This window comes from Protopterus annectens, chromosome 9.part0 (genome assembly GCF_019279795.1).
Source record: "Protopterus annectens isolate FY-2018-M chromosome 9.part0, PAN1.0, whole genome shotgun sequence".
Lineage (NCBI taxonomy): Eukaryota > Metazoa > Chordata > Ceratodontiformes > Protopteridae > Protopterus > Protopterus annectens.
In genome coordinates this window covers 287,588,659-287,608,456 of record NC_056743.1, presented here as the reverse complement: position 1 = coordinate 287,608,456, position 19,798 = coordinate 287,588,659, and the positions used below count along the sequence as shown (strand labels likewise).

General features: G+C 47.5%; 1 protein-coding gene across 2 annotated transcripts in view; it reads left to right on the top strand.

The window, feature by feature from the left end:
- USH1C (USH1 protein network component harmonin) overlaps positions 1-19,798 on the top strand; it is a 3,114,702-nt gene that overhangs the window by 1,176,569 nt on the left and 1,918,335 nt on the right. The gene's annotated exons all lie outside the window — the stretch shown is intronic.

The following is a 19,798-nucleotide window of genomic DNA, read 5'->3' as shown; positions in this document are numbered from 1 at the left end:
TTCCCCTGTTAGTAGTTTGTAGTCTGTAATTAATTACAGCCCTCCCTATTCCTATTTTCAACCTTTGTTTATAAACTTTTATAAGTTTTTGTCTAAAGTAGTTTAGTCAGGCCTAGTCCTTCTGTTATCCCTTCCTGTGTGTTTGTGTAGGGATTAATTTGTATGTTTGTTGGGACTGTTTTGTGTATCCTCCTAGGATGTTTGGAAGGCAAGGTCTCAGGCTTCAAGAAGTGTGACCAGTGCTGTCAGAAAATGTCTCTGACAGACGGTCACATTTGTGTTTGCCTGGGGCCTTTGCACCTGCAGGACTCCTGTGCCATGTCATGCTTTTAGCCAGAGAGTCCTGCAGGAAAGGAGGAACAACTAATCCTCCGAGGTTTACAAAACCCGGTTCTCCTCCTAAGTCAGGGTCAGGAAAACCTCTTAAGCCACCGAGTTCTACAGTGTCCAAGCTCCTCCGGTGGCTCCGGCTCCGTCGGATCGCCGATATCCGGCTGGACTCGATCTTCTTCTACTCGAGTAGTGGGTTTGTGCCGGCGGCCCGACCCTGACTACTGTGGCCTTGTCGGCTCGGCTGGAGCAGACACTTTATCTCAGCCGGAGCCGAGAAATCCTCGGCCCCATCTGGAGTTCTAGGGACTTCGCCCGATGGCTTCACCCGAAGAGATCTCGGTCCCCTATTATGAGTATCCATTCGCCCGGGTCTCCTCTTTTATCGGAGCGAGCCATCGGAGCCGATCTTCAGATCTTCCAGGCTGTCTGACCGATTTGGAGGGTGGTAAGCAGGCTGTTGAAGTCTCAGGCACTGGCCCAAATGCTCCATAGCCCGCCTCAACAGACTTGCTATAGCCCATTCTTCTTCCTCCTCCGACTCCTCACCAGAGTTGGGAGCCGGAGCTTCTTGGGACAGCGACTGTTTGCGGAGCCGATACATCCTTCGGCTCCTCCTCGCTCGATCTCCTCCTTGAGACCTTCCTTGGAGGGATCCGGTCGGTTTCCACTGTCGGCTCCGAGGGGCTAGTGGCATCGGACCCTTGTCCCCCGCCTCCCTCTCGGGGCTTGCTTTGTAAGCTCGGCGCCGACATCGCCTCGAGCCTTCTCTCCTGAGCCAGATTCCTGTTTCTTGGCGGTGTGTTCCTCTCCTGGGGAGGAGCCTTTGAGGTGATGAGGAGTGTCCTGGCCTCTGAGCCTGGTCAACGGTCCATCCCTCTAGCTCCTCCCTCATCAGTGCCTGCAGATGCCTCTTGCCAGCCTCTTGCTCTCAGGCCCAGGGATCCATCGCCCCAGGTTTTCCCCTGGGAATTTCCTCCTCTTCCGAGGTTTCTCCTGACCCTGCAGGGGAACCCCTCGGAAGGACGTAAGAGGAAACACACAGACTCCCCTGAGTCTACTACATCTGATACGACTTAGATGAGTCGGAGGGTTCCCCACGGTCCCCCTCTGAGGATGTCTCCTTTCAGACATCCTTGAGCTCCTCAAACAGAGGGGGAATTGGCCCTCCATTGACCCTCCGAGGATGAGTCGGTATACCTGGAGGCTTTGGATCCCCCTCCACCTCCTGGGTGTCTCCGCCTTCGACCCACTCATGCAGGTAGTGGCTCGAAGGCGTGGCTCCAGATTCTGTGGAACCTGTCCCCAGGAGACCATCCAAGTTCATTACAGCCCCTTGGATAAACAGTTCCTTTCCAAAGGTGTCTCTGTGGATGCTATGGTGGTGGCGGCCACTAAGAAGGAACTGGCGGATCCTTCAGTACCTGTCCATCCTCCTAATAAGGATTCTAGGACCATGGACAGGTATGGAAGGATGTTTTCTTCAGCGACCTTTGCTATGCTTCGCTGAATTACCTTTGTCACTTCACCAGGCTTCAAGAGATATTCTCAAGGAACTGGGTGAAGTAGTCCAGGATCCTTCTGCTGCTGGGGCTCAGGAAAAGATTGCCTCACAGCTTGCTATCCTGAATTCCATATCTAACTCCTGCATGCGGCTCATATCTTATGCGGATGGAAGCAGGGCCGCAGGCACAGGAGTTGCTCTTAGACGCCAAGCCTGGATGCGGCTGTATAATTTTTTCGGACCCCTTTAAGGCGTCCTTCACAATACCCCTTTGATGGTTCGGCTTTGTTGGACCTCAGGTGAAGGATACCTTGACCAGGTGTGAGCAGGACGGTAAAACTCTTTCTGCCGTTGGAGTCCAGTTTTCCACCTTCTAGACCATCCCCAAGGGTCAGAAGGGGGAAGATGTGGTTCCAAAAGCCCAAGGAGCTACACCGGACACACGTGGTCAGTTTACCCCAGAGGCAGAGGGGTAACAATAATAGACGCCCTAGAGGCAGGGGGTCCTCAGAACCAGGGCAACAGGGAGTCTCTTCCTGAGAAGCCCTTTCAGCATCCCTGAGGTGTTGCCCGACTGTCCACCCTTGGAGGCAGTCGGGGAAGATTTCACTGTACCCAGTAGCCTGGCAATCCCTATCACAAGAGATGGGTACAGTCGATCATATCCGAGGGTTACAAAATCCCTTCAAGGTTTCCTCCTCTACAATCCCTTCCAGACATCTCACCCGGTCAAAGGGATTTGGCAAAACAGGAGGTTTCAAAACTCCTAGAAAAGAGCCCCAGACAGTGCCGGCAGACCAAGTAGGATCCGGCGTCTACTCAAGATTCTTTTGGTCCCCAAAAGGACGGAGATTGGAGACCAATATTAGACCTCAGCAATCTAAACAGATTTGTCAAAGGCAAAGATTCCGATGGTCACGCTTCAGTCCATTCTGCCCTTTCTGGGCAAGGACAACTGGATGTGCTCTATAGACCTTCAGGATGCGTACTATCACATAAAGATTCACAGGCGCCAGGAGGTTTCTCCGCTTTCGGCTTGGGACCAGTCATTACCAATTCAGAGCCCTGCCCTTTGGCCTCACTTCAGCCCCCAGAGTGTTTACCAAATGCATGGCAGTGGTCACAGCTCACCTGAGACATCAGGATTCCAGGTGTTTCCTTATTTGGACGACTGGCTCCTCTCCCCACCACCAAGTGCCAGCTGCTTCAGTCCAGAGACTACACTCTACAGCTTTGCAAGAATCTGGGAATTTCAGTAAATTTGAAAAATCTTCTCTGCTGCCTTGCCAATCTATCACCTTTATAGGCAGAGTTAAATACCCAAAATGTTAGCCAGACTAACAGATCAAAGAATTCTGGACATCCAAAATTTTGATTCTGTTACAAAGCAAAAAGATCAAAGCCAGGTTTGTCTTGAAAGTTCTAGGTCTATGGCTGCAGCCATTGTTCTTCTACCACTGGCTCGCCACATGCGCCTCTTGCAGTGGATGCTTTTCACGCAGTGGTCGTACATCTTCCGATGAGACCAGATCTTAGTGACACAATCTTGCAGGGCTCATCTGGTCTGGTGGATATCTTCCCCTCTTCTTCATCAGGGCCGACCCTTTGTTCCCCCTCCTCCAGTTGCCACAGTCACCACGGATGCCTCCCTGATCGGGTGGGGGGGGCATTATCAGGGCAGGATGGTCCACGGGACGTGGCAACCCATAGAATACCATCTGCACATAAATGTCCTGGAGATGAGAGCAGTGCTTTTAACTTGCAAGCCCTCGACGACTTTCTTCCCACGGGGACTATTGCAGTACAGACGGACAACATGTCCGTGGTCTGGTACATCAACAAACAGGGCGGAACCAGATCCTATCCCTTATGTCGAGAAGCTCTCAGACTTTGGCAATGGGCGATCTCTTCTCAGCGGTTTCTGATAGCGCATCCCGCAGGTACAACCTATTGGCGGACAGGCTAAGCAGATCTATTCTGATGCCTCACGAGTGGTCTCTCAATCAATCTGTAGTGGATCAGATTTTTCTGAAGTGGGGCACTCCTTGTTGCGATCTTTTGCTACCCTCAAAACAACAAGTGCCCAGACTATTTCACTCTATTTCCCTTCCAGGCCAACCCTGAGAGACTCTCTAACCCAGGATTGGCCTCGGGGACTTCTTTATGCTTTTCCTCCCTTTCCATTGATTCCACAAGTCATTCAGAAAGCCACCGCTTTGAGAGCCAAGTTGATCCTCATTGCCCCATATTGGCCTCGACAAATTTGGTTTCCGTCTCTGCATCGTCACCTTCTGGTGCAGCCCTGGCATCTGGACCCAGTTCGGATCTTTTGATCCACCAGTCGGGTCAGCAGCACCGGGCCATTCATTCTCTCAACCTCACTGCTTGGTTGCTCCACTTCCTTCCCTAGCCAGGCTACCAATGATTTCTGACTCAGTCAGAGACATTTTAGTGTCTTCTTTGAAGTCGTCCACTAGGACTATTTATGCTAGCAAGTGGCGGCGTTTATTTGGGCAAACTCAGAAATATTGATCCTTTACTGCTCCTGACATTCTGTTTTAGATTTCCTAGCGGAGGTTTTCATTCAGGATCCTCTTCTACAGTCAAAGTACAACTGGCTGCTATTTCCAAGTATCATGTTGGCTTGCATGACAATAACATCATGTCTCATAGATTATGCAAGGCCTTTTGAGAGGGTTTTTCTCCTAAAACCACCTATAAAGCATCCTCCTCCGCAATGGGATCTAAACTTAATGTTGGCATCCTTGATACTACCTCCTTCGAACCGTCTGCTTCATGTTCTTTGAAGTTATTGATGGAAAACTATATTTTTACTGGCTGTCACTTCTGCAAGAAGGGTTTGAGATTCAAGCTCTCTGTTCGTTCACCTTATTGCAAGACGTGGTTTTCATAAGGACAGAGTATCGTTAAGAACTAACCCTTCCTTTCTCCCCAAGGTTGTATCTCAAACCAATATTAACCAATCTATAGATCTACCAGTCTTTTCCCTAACTATTCTGACAGAGCTGAACAGAAATTGCATTTTTGGATGTCCATCGTCAGCTCAGGTACTACTTGCATAGGACTAAACAAATTAGAAAGTTCCCTTATCGGACCAATTGTTTGTCCTATGCAGAAAACAGGTTTTCTTCCAGTTTCTAAAGTGACCTTATCCAGATGGTTGACTTCCACCATTTCCTATGTGTACTCTCTCAGAGGCAAACAACTACCTTCTAAGCCAAAAGCACACTAAGGAGTCTATCCACTTCTGCAGCTTTCAGGATAGACTTCCCATTGATACCATTTGTGCAGCAGCTACTTGGGCCACGCCTCATACCTTTGTTTCTCATTACAAGTTGGATTTGGCCTCCAGAGATAGGGCCAGTTAATTTAAAGTTGGTTCCACAGTTCTCAAGAGTCTGTTCCATTGAGCCACCCGGCCAAAGATACAGGTGCTAGGATGGTCCCATCCAGCAAGAATGAAGATTGACAACTTAACATTTAGAAGTTATGTACCTACCATAACGTTCCATGTTAGTTGTCTTCTCTTCTTTCTTCGTCCCTCCCTCCTTCCCCTGGCCTGGACAGATCTTGAAGAGTTCCTATTGGTTTCCTCGCACCTGGATCTTTGTTATGAGGACTTCTTTTAGGAGGGAGATCTTCAATTTGTCCCTAATTTGGTTACGATAACCTTTAGCAGGGTAAGCTAGCTGCCAAACGAGATCTGAGGTAGTTCCGCCTTGCATCATCGGATATAGGGTTGCCTCGAGCTGGTACCCACCCAAGGAGTTCTCGAGCTAAAGCAGGTGCAGTGAGCCGAGGATCGGCTCCGAACCCATCCAGCAAGAAAGAAGGCGAGAGAAGACAACTAACATGGAACGTTATGGTAGGTACATAACTTCTAAATTTCTCTGATTCTAAAAAGAGGCGTAGGGATTTCTTACTCCTGCCCCAGCACAGGCCTTTAGCCATACCTCCTGCACTAGACATTGCTGATGATGCCTTTTCAGAATCTAGCTTGGCCCCTGACTCTTTACCACCTGCTCCCAGAAAACCTGATAGATATTACAGGGTCCCTGACTCTCGCAAGTTCCTTTTTAAAAATCCTACTGCAGATCCTGAGACCATTTCCCAGGGACCCAAGGGCATTAACGCTACTACTGCCAAAAATCCTACCCCCTCTGATAGAGATTCCAGGGCGCTGGATAGATGGGGTAAGAAGGTATACACTTCTGCAGTTTTGGCCATTAGGGCCTTAAACTGTCAGTTTCATATGTTAAAGTATCAGCAGCATATTACTGGATTGCTTAAACAGAAAATTATGTTGATTCCTGATTGTGCTGAAAATAAGGATTTCCAGGATTTACTGCATTCAGCTGAACAAGTTGGAAAACATGGTTTGCAGTGTGGTTTTGCTTCACTAGAGATATCTTGCAAGGCTGCTGTGACTGGGTCTGTACTTAGAAGGCATGCTTTGCTTAAGGAGCAGTCATTGCCAGATCATAATAAGGAGTCTAGGAGTATGGATAGGTAATGAAGCGACCCTGACTTCAGCGGCCTTTACCTTAAGGTCTCTGAATTATTTGGCACATTTTACTAGGCTTCAGAGGGATCTGGTCAAGGAGTTGTCAGACTCCCTCGGTAACCTACCTGAGCAGCTAGCCCAGTCCGTTAGCTCTCAGTTGGCTATCCTGACGCCAATTGCTAACTCGCCCATGAGGCTCATATCTTATGCGCAAGGGGCGGTAGAGCGGCAGGCACAGGCGTGGCTCTCACGAGACAGGCCTGGCTCCGCTTTGTCAGTTTATGGAGGCCTTCAAGTCTTCCTTCGCCGACACTCCCTTTGATGGGTCCTCATTGTTGAGACCCAAGGTGAAAGACACCCTTACCCGCTGTGAGCAAGAGGGAAAACGTTATCTGCCGAGGGGCCCGTTATTCCACTCCCTTCGCCTTACCCCAAGGCCAAAGGAGGGAAAATGTGGTTCGGAAATCTCGCAAAGTTTTTCTCCCAACAGCAGGAAGATTCCCCGCCCAGAGGCAGAGGGCGGGAAATTTTTCAGGGAGACGCCGCCCCAGAGGCGCAGAGGCCCCGCAATTCTGGAGACCGCTGAGTCCTTTCGTGGCTCTTCAGCCTCCCACACGACATGAGGGATTGCCCGGCTGTGCTGCTCGAGCCAGTCGGGTGTCGCTTTGCCAAGCACCTAAAAGCCTGGGAGTCAATCACTCAGGACAGATGGGTGCTTCGATAATTGCCGGAGGTTACATCATCCCATTCAAATACTCACCCCCTCCGGCCCAAGAGAATCCCGGACCCACCACCCAGTCAAAGGAAATAGCAGCCGCAGAAGCTTCAAAGCTGCTACAAAAGGAGTCATCCAACCGTCCCCACAGACCAAATCGGATTAGGAAATTACTCCAGGTTCTTTTAGTGCCAAAAAGACAGGGACCTGAGACCAATATTGATCTCAGCAGACTGAACCTATCCGCTACTTAAATCCAAATTCAATGGTCACGCTGTAATCCATTCTCCCGTTGTTGGAGAAGGATGTTTGGATGTGCTCCATAGACCTCAAGGACGCCTATTATCACATACCCATACATCAGGCGCCCAGAAGGTATTCGCGCTCAGCCTGGGAGCCAGTCATTACCAATTTTGTGCTCTGCCCTTTGGCCTCACCACAGCCCCCAGGGTGTTCACCAAGTGTTTGGCAGTAGTGACGGCTCACCTGAGGAGCCTTGGATTCAAGTGTTTCCCTATCTCGACGACTGGCTCCTGACTGCCACCACCAGGCATCTACTTATGGACAACTTCAAAGCCACCATCTCCTGGGTGTTTCCTGGGGATTACATTCAATTGGTCAAAGTCTGTCTTGCTGCCCTCTCAGCATAAAGTTTATAGGAGCAGAGATAGACTCAAGATTGATGCGTGTCTTTCTTCCTGCCGAAAGGATCCGAACTTACAGGCCAAGTGCAAGCTCTGATCTCGAGATCCAAAGCCCCAGCCAGGATGGTCCTACAGGTTCTAGGCTCAATGTCTGCCACGGTACTTTTAGTTCCTCTAGCAAGGTTACACATGAGGATTCTTCAGTGGCTCTTATCAACTCAATGGACCTTTCAAGATCTCCCACTCAATCATCTCATCATGATTACGGAAATAGGCAAAGGGACCTGCACTGGTGGCTTCAGACATCCAACTTAGATCAGGGCAAACCCTTTGTTCTCCCTCCAGCGTTACCCTGACGACAGATGCCTCCCAGATAGGGTGGGGGGGCATTGTCTGGGCAGGCTAGTTCAGGGCTCCTGGCTCGGATCTAAGCTCTTCTCCACATCAACGTGTTGGAGATGAGGGCTGTACTTCATCCCTACAGGCCTTACACAAGTTCCTTCCTCAGGGTATCATCGCCATCCACACAGACAACATGTCGGTGGTTTGGTATCTGAACAAACAAGGAGGGACCAGATCGTATCCCCTTTGCAGAGAGGCCATGAGAGTGTGGGAATGGGCTGTAGCTACCAACCGCTTCTTGGTAGCCACCCACATCCCGAGAAAGTCAAATGTATTGACGGACAAATTAAGCAGGACAATTCTCTCTCCTCACGAATGGTCTCTAAACCGCACAGTAGCAGCCCAGGTTTTCAAGAGATGGGGACGCTGCTGCATCTATTTGTACTCCACAAAACACCAAGTGCCAAAGATTCTTCTCCTTGATTCCACATCAGGAAGTACCGCCATGGATGCTCTAGCTCAACCCTGGCCAACAGGGTTGCTTTATGCTTTTCCCTCCAATCCCACTCCTTCCCAAAGTCATTCAAAAGCTTCCCAGCTAAGGTCTTCAATGATTCTGATTGCCCCATACTGGCCTCGGCCAGATATGGTTTCCTTACCTGAAAAGCATGCAGTGGACGCATCCGTGGACCTTAGACCTGATCCCGGATTTGCTAATCCATCAGTCGACATTGGCATCAGTCTCTTCAATCTCTGAAATTGACAGCTTGGCTCCTCCACTCCCCACTTAGTCAGAAGCCACACACTAGACCCGAAGTTGTTCACATTTTGTCTTCGCCCATAAACCCACCACTAACAAATTGTACCTCAGTAAGTGGAAGAGGTTTGCTATCTGGGCTCAACTCAAGGGCTTAGACCCTATCACTGCTCCTGTCCCAGAGGTTTTGAAATTCTTAACATCCCTATTTAATCAGGGATCTTCTGTCTCAACTATTAAAGTTCAACTAGCTGCTATTTCTAAATTCCATGAATCTACGGATCCTCCTTTGATGAGCAGCAGGCTATGCAAAACATTCATTAAAGGTGCGAAGTCTGTTAAGACCACCAGTTTTTCATCCTGCACCTCCCGGGATCTTGATTTAGTGCTTCACAGACAACATCTCCCCTTTGAACCGCTGCTACATGCTTAATTAAAATATCTGTCATGGAAAACGGCATTCTTAGTGGCTATTACTTCAGCAAGAAGAGTCTCAGAGCTTCAAGCCCTGTCTATTAAACCACCATATCTGATTTTCCACAAAGATAGAGTATCTCTTAGGCCTAATCCATCCTTTGTCCCAAAGGTCTGCTCTAGTTTCTGTCTTCAACAATCCCTAGAACTACCAGTTTTCTTTCCAAAATTTCTAATGAGGCAGAATACACTCCATAAATTGGATGTTCACAGGCAATTACGCTTCTATTTAGACAGGACCCAGCAACTTCGTAGAAGTCAGACCAGTTGTTTGTGTCCTTCAGATAATAAATTGGGCCAAACCATCACAAAAGCTACAATCTCAAATGGATCAGAGATTGCATAACTCAGGCCTATTCTTCAAATAAGCAACTCGCGATCATCTATCAAAGCTCATTCTACCAGAGCTATGGCTACTTCTATAGCTTTCATTCCAAGCTCGCTATTTCGAAATTTGTGCCATGGCTACTTGGTCCAACCTCACACTTTCATTTCCCACTACAAATTGGATGTGGCAACTAAAGGACTAGCTTCATTTGGTTCCACGGTACTCAGGAGTGTTTTCCGGTGAGCCACCCAGGATTCAGGTGCTAGGACGCTGTCCATCATTATTTCAGAATGTAGGCTAGATAGATCACATAACATCTTTTAGTTATGTACTCACCATAACTTCAGATGTTTGGGATCCATCTCGCTACATTCCTGATACCCACCCTCCTTCCCCTACCTTGCAGATCAGAAGAGATAGAACGGTTTTGAGCTCCACTGTTTTTATCTTGTTTCATCTGACGATGTTATATAAGCAGGGTATGCATGTGTGCATGTATGACAAACTAGATCTGGGGACTGTTGGTGGTGCATCCTGGGATATAGTAAGCTCAGCCAATAAGAGACTTCGCTCTTTGGCATAAGTTGGTACGAAGTCGGAGCCGAGGGATCGGCTCCGAACCCATCATTCAGAATGTAGGCGAGATGGATCCCAAACATCTGAAGTTATGGTGAGTACATAACTAAAAGTTAGCATCCTTGATACTACCTCCTTTCGAACCGTCTGCTTCATGTTCTTTGAAGTTATTGACGTGGAAAACTATATTTTTACTGGCTGTCACTTCTGCTAGAAGGGTTTCCGAGATTCAAGCTCTCTGTATTCATTCACCTTATTTGGTTTTTCATAAGGACAGGGTATCGTTAAGAACTAACCCTTCCTTTCTCCCCAAGGTTGTATCTCAAACCAATATTAACCAATCTATAGAATTACCTGTCTTTTTCCCTTACTATTCTGACAGAGCTCTACAGAAATTGCATTTTTGGATGTCCATCGTCAGCTCAGGTACTACTTGCATAGGACTAAACAAATTAGAAAATCGGACCAATTGTTTGTCTCTTATGCAGAAAACAGGTTAGGTCTTCCAGTCTCTAAAGTGACCTTATCCAGATGGTTGACTTCCACCATTTCCTATGTGTACTCTCTCAGAGGCAAACAACTACCTTCTAAGCCAAAAGCACATTCGACCAGGAGTCTATCCACTTCTGCAGCTTTTCAGGATAGACTTCCCATTGATACCATTTGTGCAGCAGCTACTTGGGCCACGCCATACCTTTGTTTCTCATTACAAGTTGGATTTGGCCTCCAGAGATAGGGCCAGTTTTGGTTCCACAGTTCTCAAGAGTCTGTTCCATTGAGCCACCTGGGATACAGGTGCTAGGGACGCGGTCCATCCAGCAGAATGAAGTAGATTGACAACTTAACATTTAGAAGTTATGTACCTACCATAACGTTCCATGTTAGTTGTCTTCTCTCGCTTCTTTCTAAGGCCCCCTCCTTCCCCTGGCCTGGACAGATCTTGAAGAGTTCCTATTAGTTTGTTTCCTCTGATCTTTGTTATGAGGACTTCTAGGAAATTTTGTTCCTAATTTGGTTAGGATAACCTTTAGCAGGGTAAGTTAGCTGCCAAACGAGATCTGAGGTAGTTCCGCCTTGCATCATGGGATATAGGGTTGCCTCGAGCTGGTAAAAGGAGTTCTCGAGCTAAAGCAAGTGCCGAGTCGGAGCCGAGGATCGGCTCCGAACCCATCCAGCAAGAAAGAAGGCGAGAGAAGACAACTAACATGGAACGTTATGGTAGGTACATAACTTCTAAATTTCTCTGATTCTAAAAAGAGGCGTAGGGATTTCTTACTCCTGCCCCAGCACAGGCCTTTAGCCATACCTCCTGCACTAGACATTGCTGATGATGCCTTTTCAGAAACTAGCTTGGCCACTGACTCTTTACCTCCTGCTCCCATAAAACCTGATAGATATTACAGGGTCCCTGACATTCGCAAGTTCCTTTTAAAAATCCTACTGCAGATTCTGAGACCATTTCACAGGGACCCAAAGGTTTTAAAGCTACTACTGCCAGAAATCCTACCCCCTCTGATAGAGACTCCATGGCGCTGGATAGATGGGGTAAGAAGGTATACACTTCTGCAGTTTTGGCCATTAGGGCCTTAAACTGTCAGTTTCATATGTTAAAGTATCAGCAGCATATTACTGGATTGCTTAAACAGAAAATTATGTTGATTCCTGATTGTGCTGAAAATAAGGATTTCCAGGATTTACTGCATTCAGCTGAACAAGTTGGAAAACATGGTTTGCAGTGTGGTTTTGCTTCACTAGAGATATCTTGCAAGGCTGCTGTGACTGGGTCTGTACTTAGAAGGCATGCTTTGCTTAAGGAGCAGTCATTGCCAGATCATGTTAAAGCAAAATTACTGGATTCTCCCCTAAACCAGGACCACCTGTTTGGCAACAAGGCAGAAGAAATTCTTAAAAAGCTGGAGGAAAAAGCTAAATCTATGCAAACTGTTAAATATTTTTTGCAAGTACAACCTGCAAAGTTTAGTAGGCATTGGCCTTCCAAGAATTGGTCCTTTCCTGCTTCTTCCAGGCCTGCTCAGTCCAAACCCAGATTCAGCAGAGCTCCCGGGCTTCAGTCCCAGAGTACGCACAGGACTAAGCAGTGGGGAGCCTCCACTTCCAAATCTGGGAGTAATAAAACTCCCCCCTTTGGTAAACTGTCTTAATGACTTATTTTTAAAACTTCCAAGCACTTTTCAACTGACTGCCCCCTTGGGGGGAAAGATTGCTCTTCGTGCAAAGAACTGGGAACTCATTACCCAGGACAAGTGGATTTTAAATATAGTGTCCCAGGGATACAGATTTCACTTCCACATGTTACCAACACCAAGCGGGTGGCCAGATCTACCCCCAAATCAGTGGGCAAAGTCCCAAAAGCAAGTACTTTCTCTCTTAAGCATGGAGGCTATTCAGTTGGTACCAGGGGGAAGAGGAAAAGGGACAAGGTTTCTACTCAAAACTTTTCCTAGTACCCAGAAAAGACAATTCTTTGCGTCCTGTCCTGGACCTGTCTACTCTAAACACCTTTTTTGTGATTCCATGATTCAAGATGCTGACTCTTCACCAGTTGCTCCCTTTGCTAGGCAAAGATGCCTGGTTGGCAACACTAGATTTAAAGGAAGCATACCTGCATATTCCAATCAGGGAATCTTGCAGAAGATACCAATGTTTCAAAGCAGGCTATATGCACTGTCAGTTCTCTGCACTGCCCTTTGGCTTATCTACTGCACCCAGGGTATTCACAAAGTGCCTAGCTCCAGTTATTGCATTTTGCAGGCAAAGAAATATTCAAATATACCCATACCTGGATGATTGTCTAATTCAGGCAGAAAGCCAGGACATACTTTTGAATCGTGTGGCTTTTGTACAAAGGGTGCTTACTTGTCTGGGGTACACCATAAATGAAATCAAATCACACCTGGTACCCTGTCAGCAAATTATATTCCTGGGAGCAAGGTTGAATACAATTTCCCAGATGGCTTTCCTCACGCTAGAGAAACAAATTCATTTGACAACCTACTTCAAACAAGTGGGCACAAAAAACATTCTATCTGCAAGGCAAATACTACAAGCCTTGGGGTTCATGATCTCCTGCATTCTTCTAATTCCATATGAAAGACTGCATATGAGGAAAAAGTATCTAAAGAGCCTATGGTGTCAACAGTCTCAGGATCTAGAAGCAATGATTTTTTCATACCTTGCCTACGCCTACAGCTCCTTTGTTGAGCAGAGGCCTGCCACCAAAACACGGGACTCCCATTCAAACTACCCCCTGCTGCCCAAATCCTAACAACACATGCATCAGACTGTGCATGGGGGCTCACCTGGCAGGGAGATGCATTCAGGTCAAATGGAACCCAAGTCAAATGCACCTGCATATCAATCAAAAAGAAATGTTAGCTGTACAGAATGCTTTGACAGCCTTCAAGGACCACATTCTTCCAGGACAATTAATGGTAAAGACAGACAACACCACTGTTATGTGGTACATAAACAAGCAGGGGGGTACACATTTTACCCCCTCTGCAGACAAGCCATGGCATTGTGGAACACAGCCCTGCGCTACCAGGTGCATCTACAAGCTCAATTCCTGCCAGGAAAACTAAATACACTGGCAGACGGACTAAGCAGAAACCTCATGGACCCACACGAGTGGAAACTGGAACCAAGGATTTTCAACATGTTGACAAGCAAATGGGAGAGCCCGGATATAGACTTGTTTGCCTCCCCCCAGAACTATCGATTGGACAAATTTTGCACAAGGACTCCACACAAATAAGCTTGGAAAGTGGATGCTCTGTCCTTCTGCTGGAAAAAACTTTCAGTTTATGCCTTTCTTCCTCTGCCTCTGCTCTCCAAAGTACTACTAAAGCTCAAGCAAGACAAACCAAAGAAGATTTTGATTGCACCAGACTGGCCACGCCAGCACTGGTGTCCCTCTTGTGCAGTGTCACCGTTGGCCCCATGGCACCTGCCTCAGACTCCTACCCTATTGTCTCAGCAGGAGAACCGGATTCTGCACCCTCAGCTTCAAACACTGAACCTAGCAGCCTGGCTTATTACCTAATCTCTCCTTTACCATCCCTCAGTAAACCAGTGATGGATATCATTTTAGAGGCAAGTAGGCCTAGTACTAGAAAATCTTATGCTGAAAAATGGAAAAGATTCTGTGATTGGAACCAATCTCAAGGGATGAGCACAGCAGTGCCCAATTTACCTCAGATTTTACAATACTTAACTGAGATGCTTCACAAGGGCCTGTCTTTCTCCTGCATCAAAATTCATGCCTCAGCAATTTCAGCTCATTATAACGCAGAACCTCCCCTCTTCTCTCATCCACTGCTAAAGCAGTTCCTCAGAGGGGCCAGAAATTTACGACCACCCAGGAAAGCTCCAGCCCCAGCCTGGGACCTTATCTTTGTATTGGAGAAACTCTCTCTTCCTCCTTTCGAGCTAGCTGCTACTGCAGACTTAAAATTCCTTTCTTGGAAAACAGCTTTCCTTTTAGCAGTCACTTAAGCAAGAAGGGTATCTGAATTGCACACCCTTATAGCAGTGGAGCCTTTCATCATCTTTCATGTGGACAGGGTGTCCCTCAGGACCAATCCATCTTTCATGCCCAAGGTGGTATCCAGTGTGGCCCTTAATCAGCCCATTCATTTGCCAACCTTCTTTCCTAATCCACAGAACAAAGGGGAATGGATACTGCACTCCTTAGATGTGCACAGACAACTTAGATTCTACTTGGACAGGACTAAACCTCAAAGGAAATCTGAACAACTGCTGGTGGCATTTGCTGCAGGAGCAGAGGGGAAGGCTATTTCAAAGCAAACCATTTCCAAATGGATAGGCCATTGCATTTATTTCTGCTACAAGCACCATGGAAAACCTATCCCACATGGGATCCGACCCCACTCAACCAAGGCTGCATCCACCTCTACAGCCTTTCTCAGAGGCGTGCCTTCCAGGGACATCCTAGAAGCTGCTACCTGGAGTTCTGTACATACTTTCACCAAGCATTACCATCTGCCAATTTTCTCTAAATCCAGAGCTGGCTTTGCCACTGCAGTCTTGCAGGGCCTTATAGCTGGTACTAATGCTATCTAAATTTCTCCTCCCATCCTTAGCTTTGGGAATCTAACCAAATGTGATAACTGCAACAGTGAAACACAAAGAATATAGTACAGTTGTGTACACTTACCATAAATGTAGATGTTCGAGTGTATTCACTGTTGCAGTCCTGGTTACCCTCCCTCCAGCCACCTTGCTTCTTTTGGCTTACCTCTACTCTCCTTTACTGTGCTCAAAAGCTTTTTGGTGTATTTGCTTTTTTGCTGGAGATATAACCTTGTGTATTTATAGATTTAATTGCTTCCCATTAGGGGGGCTCCTGACATCTGGGGCAAGAAAAACTGATGTAATGGTGTCGGCTGCATGTTTTATACCCCTGACGACCTGATGTCACGGAAGAAGGGACAGCAACCAATGCTGGACCCAAGACTTTGTTAATCAGGCCGACTGAGGGCTACTGCAAGCAGATAACCCAAATGTGATGACTGCAACAGTGAATACACTCGAACATCTACATTTATGGTAAGTGTATGCAACTGTACTTTTCATTTCTCCTCAGAAATGCGGTGAATGATTGGCTGTACTGAATTGTGTAGATATATTGCGTTCATCCTCACCCATATAGTTTGTCGTGGCTCCAAAGGTTCCAGCCTTGGTGTGACCTATTCGCCTCCCCAGCCAACTACAACTGCAGCAACTATTTTTTCTTGATCCTCTCTTGGAAACAGTCACCGAGAGACACTCTAGTCCATGCTTGGCCCTCGGGTCTACTTTATGCTTATCCTCTTCTCCCCCTCATCTCCCAGTTTCTGAAGAATGCACGACAGTTGAAAAGCAAAGTGATGCTCATTGCTCCATATTGGCCTCGACAAGTCTGTTTTCCCTTCCTCTGGCCTCACCTGCTAGATCTACCGTGGATCTTCAATCCATCCCTAGCATTGATCTCCCATCCACAGGGTCTGACTCACCCCAGTCTAACAACCCTGAAACTGACAGCTTGGTTTGTCTACTTCCAATGATTGCCAGGCAGGAAAACCTCTCATCTCCAGTGCTCAATATTCTTATTGCATCTCCTAATTCGTCCACCAGACTGACCATCTCAATAAATGGAAAAGGTTTTCTCTATGGGCAGCGAATAAACAATTAGACCTTTTGTCATCCCCAGTTTTGGTGGTTTTGGATTACTTATCACATCTTTTCCACTCTGGGGTGTCTGCCTCTACTTTTCATGTGCATTTAGCTGCCATTTCAAATTTCCACATTGGTTTTCAGGATTCTTCGCTCATGTCACATAGACTCTGTAAAACTTTCTTGAAGGGGGTTCTTCACCTAAAACCTCCCTTTAGAGAACCAGTACAGCCTTGGGATTTGGCATTTTTCCTGCAAGCCCTAACAGCTCCTCACTTTGAACCTGCATTTTCATGTGATTTAAAATACCTTTCATTGAATATGTTGTTTCTGATTGCAATCACATCGGCCAGACGCTTGTCAGAACTTCAGTCCTTATGCATCAAACGTCCCTAACTTATCTTCCATAAGGAAATGCTGTCACTGAGAACTAACTCTTCCTTTTTACCAAAAGTGGTGTCAGAGTGGTCTATCAACTAGTCTATTAACCTTCCAGTATTTTTTTCTAACCACTCTAACAAGGGAGAGTATTGCCTGCACTCCTTGGATGTTCATAGACAAATACGAATCTACCCATAAATCAGACAAACAATTTCTGGCTTTTTCTGGACCAAGACTAGGTCATCCTGTCTCAAAGGTTACATTGGCTTCGTGGTTGAGAAATTACATTACCTTTATCAACAACAAGAATAATGTCACCTTGCCTCACAGAGTGAAAGCACATTCTAAAGGTCTATGGCAACTTCAGCAGCATTCCATGCTAAGGCTCCCCTCAATGATATTTAATCAGCGGCGACTTGGGCCAAACCTTATACCTTTATTCTTCATTACAAATTGGATTTGGCCTCCAGAGGTAGAGCTTCTTTTTGGCTCCATAGTGCTCAGGAATGTCTTTCCATGAGGTCCACTCAGGGATACAGGTAGCTGGGGACTCTGTCTCATCAGTAAAGAATGAACGAAGATTAACAACATCAGATAAAGAAGTTATGTCTTAGCATAACGTTCCATCTTTGTTGTTGATCTTCGTTCATTCATTACTCCCCACCCTCCATCCCCCTCTGGAGGTTTCTAGTTGATCTCTTATACTCCTTTATTGCAGGTCTGTTTTGACCAGGGGTAGACTCTACTTTGGTCTGTCAACTTGCAAACTCGATCTGAGGTAACGGGGAGCAGAGCATTCTGGGTAGGATCCTGGCTCGAGAGTTTTTGGCTGACACGAGCTTGACGGCTCGGCTCTGAGGACGGACCCTATAACCCATCAGTAATGAATGAAGATCAACAACACAGATGGAACATTATGGTAAGACATAACTTCTTATGTTAAGTTGTCAATCTCGCCTTCATTCTTGCTTGATGGGTTCGGAGCCGATCCTCGGCTCCGACTCGGCACTTGCTAAGCTCGAGAGTCACTTTTACCAGCTCGAGGCAGCCCCATATCCAATGATGCAAGGCAGTAAGTACCCAGATCTCGTTTGCCGCTTCGCTGATGAGGTCCTCCTTTTACCAGCTCCTGGTAAGTGTTTTATATAATACTATTTTTGCCCCTTTTTCACTTTAAAACCTTATTTAACGTTTTTAGTTTATATTAAGCCCTTTTCTGACTAAAATTTCCCTCACTCCTTAATTTTTTAGTCAGGCCTTCTCCCCTCCCATCCCCCCCTTGTTAGGGTGTGTGTGTGTGTGTGTGTGTGTGTGTGAGAGGTTAGTTATCAAAATTTTTTTTTTTTTTGGGATAACTTGTTCTTTGGGACTGTGTTGTGTGTTTTCTGCAACCATGTCCAAAGAAAGGGTCTCAGGCTTTAAGAAGTGTGACTCGTGCTGTCAGAAGATGTCTCTGACAGACGGTCACACTTCTTGCTTATACTGCCTGGGACCTCTCCACCTGCAGGACTTCTGTGCGATTTGTCATTCCTTTAGCCAGAGAGTCCTGCAGGAGAGGAGAAACAAATTAATTTTAAGGGGTCTTCTTAAACCGGAGGGCTCTCCGGCTAAGTCGGCTCCGAGCAAGACTTCCAAGTCTTCCAAGGCCCAGGCTTCTGTGTCTAAGTCTGCGGCATCGGTTCCGACTCTTTCTGAGTCGAGATCGGCTCCGGCTGGAGCCGATCCTGGTTTGCATAAACCTTCGGCACCGATGGCTATCGGTGCCGATACTGGTTCAGTCACATCGGTGTCGGCTCCGACTGGTTCCGACCACCATGTGGCTCAGGCTTCAGTGTCGGCGCTGACCGGCTCCGACACCCTTACTTTTATGTCTGTATCGGCTCCGGCCGGAGCCGATGCATCAAGACCTTCTGTCGGTGCCGAAAAGTCCTCGGCTCCGACTGCATCTATGGTTTCGTCGGCTCCGATGGTTCCTTCGAGGAAGAGGTCTAGGTCCCCTTTCTTGGAACCGATACTCTCGGCTCCGGCCTCACCTCTCCTCTCGGAACGGAGCCATCGGAGCCGATCATCTAGGTCATCCAGGCTTTCTGACCATGATTTAGAGAGGGTGGTCAGTAGATTATTGAAGTCACAGGCACTGGCCCAGATGCTACATAGTCCGTCTCAACAGACTACTATTAGTCCACACCCTATTGCAGTTCCTCCTTCGACTCTACCTCAGAGTTTGGAGCTGGAGTCTTCGGGAATAGTTTCTGCTATGGCTGAGGGGCAGATACCCCCCTTCTGCTCCCTCAGCATCTACTCTTATCTCCTCTTCGAGACCTTCCTTAGAGGGATTCGGTGGTCGGGCTTCCCTGGTCTCCTCCGAGGGGGTGAGTGGCATCGGACCCTTGTCCGACCCCACTCTTCTCCTTGGAGCCTCGGCCTTGGTGAGCTCGGCTCCGACATCTGCCTCGGAGCCTTCCTTTTCGGTGGGCCCTGGAGTTCCGGTTTCTTCGGAACGGGTTCTCTCGGACCTCCCTGGGAGGGGATCCTTCGAGGTGATGAAGAGTGTGCTGGCCAATGGGCTCAGCCAGCAGTCTGTTCCCTTAGCTCCTCCCTCTATGGTGCCTGTCGATATCTCTGCCATCTCTCTTGCTCCCGGACCCAGAGATCCTCCACCTCAGGTTTCCCCACTGGGAAGAACCCCCTCTTCCGAGGATTCTCCTGATCAGTCAGGGGATCCTCCGCGCAAGAGGACTTGTAAGAGGAAACACATAGACTCCCCTGAGTCTATCACTTCAGATACCGACTTAGATGAGTCAGAGGGATCCCCAAGATCCCCCTCTGAGGATGTCTCCTTTTCAGACATCCTAGAACTCCTTAAACAGAGGGGAAACTGGCCGCACAATAATCCCTATGAGGCTGAGTCGGTATACCTAGAGGTGTTTGGATCTCGGCCCTCCACCTCCTGGGTGTCTCCGCCTTCGACCCCTTATGCAGGTTATTGCTCGAAGGCTTGGGCTGCTCCTGACTCTGTAGAGCCAG